Raw genomic sequence first — 2,192 nt, 5'->3', positions numbered from 1 at the left:
CAGGACTGGCAGCTTAATGTTCCAGGATACAAATGCTACAGGAAGGATAGAGAGGGAGGCAAGAGAGGAGGGGGAGTGGCATTTTTGATAAGGGATAGCATTACAGCTGTGCTGAGGGAGGATATTCCCGGAAATACATTCAGCCTGGAAATACATCCAGGAATGAGAAATAAGAAAGGGATGATCACCTTATTGGGATTATATTATAGACCCCCCCAATAGTCAGAGGGAAATTAAGAAACAAACTTGTAAGGAGATCTCAGCTATCTGTAAGAATAATAGGGTAGTTACGGTAGGGGATTTTAACTTTCTAAACATCCACTGGGACTGCCATAGTGTTCAAGGTTTAGATGGAGAGGAATTTCTTAAATGTGTACAAGACAATTTTCTGATTCAGTATGTGGATGCACCTACTAGAGAAGGTGCAAGACTTGACCTACTCTTGGGAAATAAGGCAGGGCAGGTGACTGAGGTGTCAGTGGGGGAGCACTTTGGGACCAACGACCATAATTCTATTCCTTTTAAAATAGTGATGGAAAAGGATAGACCAGATCTAAAAGTTGAAGTTCTAAATTGGAGAAAGGCCAATTTTGACGGTATTAAGCAAGAACTTTCGAAAGCTGATTGGAGGCAGATGTTCGCAGGTAAAGGGACAGCTGGAAAATGGGAAGCCTTCAGAATGTGCAGGTCAGGTGAATTGGCCATACTAAATTGCACATAGTGTTAGGTGAAGGGGTAAATGTAGGAGAATGGGTCTGGTTGGGTTGTCGCTTCGGCAGGTCGGTGTGGACTCGGGCCGAAGGGCCTGTTTCCACACTGTAAGTAAACTAATCTAATCTAATCTAAAAAATGAGATAACAAGAATCGAGAGAAAGTATATTCCTGTCAGGGTGAAAGGGAAGGTTGGTAGGTATAGGGAATGCTGGATGACTAAAGAAATTGAGGGATTGGTTAAGAAAAAGATGGAAGCATATGTCAGGTATAGACAGGATAGATCGAGTGAATCCTTAGAAGAGTATAAAGGAAGTAGGAGTATACTTAAGAAGGAAATCAGGAAGGCAAGATGGGGACATGAGATAGCTTTGGCAAATAGATTTAAGGAGAATCCAAAGGGTTTTTACAAATATATTAAGGACCAAAGAGTAACTAGGGAGGGAATAGGGCCCCTCAAAGATCAGCAAGGCGTCCTTTGTGTGGAGCCACAGAAAATGGGGGAGATACTAAATTAATATTTTGCATCAGTATTTACTGTGGAAAAGGATATGGAAGATATAGACTGTAGGGAAATAGATGGTGACATCTTGCAAAATGTTCAGGTCACAGAGGAGGAAGTGCTGGATGTCTTGAAACGGTTAAAGGTGGATAAATCCTCAGGACCTGATCAGGTGTACCCACGAACTCTATGGGAAGCTAGAAAGTGATTGCTGGGTCTCTTGCTGTGATATTTGTATCATCGATAGTCACAGGTGAGGTGCCAGAAGACTGGAGGTTGGCAAATGTGGTGCCACTGTTTAAGAAGGTCAGTAACGACAAGCCAGGGAACTGTAGACCAGTGAGCCTGACCTCAGTGGTGGGCAAGTTGTTGGAGGGAATCCTGAGGGACAGGATGTACATGTATTTGGAAAGGCAAGAACTGATTAGGGAATGTCAACATGGCTTTGTGCGTGGGGAATCATGTCTCACAAACTTGATTGATTTTTTTGAAGAAGTAACAAAGAAGATTGATGAGGGCAGAGCAGTAGATGTGATCTATATGGACTTCAGTAAGGCCCATTCGACAAGGTTCCCCACGGGAGACTGATTAGCAAGGTTAGATCTCATGGAATACAGGGAGAACTAGCCATTTGGAAACAGAACTGGCTCAAAGGTAGAAGACAGAGAGTGGTGGTGGAGGGTTGTTTTTCAGACTGGAGGCCTGTGACCAGTGGAGTGCCACAAGGATCGGTGCTGGTCCTCTAGTTTTTGTCATTTACATAAATGATTAGAATGCAAGCATAAGAGGTACAGTTAGTAAGTTTGTGGATGACACCAAAATTGGAGGTGTAGTGGACAGCGAAGAGGGTTATCTCAGATTACAACAGGATCTGGACCAGATGGGCCAATGGGCTGAGAAGAGGCAGATGGAGTTTAATTCAGATAAATGTGAGGTGCTGCATTTTGGGAAAGCAAATCTTAGCAGGACTTATACACTT

Source organism: Chiloscyllium plagiosum, chromosome 18, assembly GCF_004010195.1.
Source record: "Chiloscyllium plagiosum isolate BGI_BamShark_2017 chromosome 18, ASM401019v2, whole genome shotgun sequence".
NCBI classification, from domain to species: domain Eukaryota; kingdom Metazoa; phylum Chordata; class Chondrichthyes; order Orectolobiformes; family Hemiscylliidae; genus Chiloscyllium; species Chiloscyllium plagiosum.
This window is presented reverse-complemented; position numbering follows the sequence as displayed.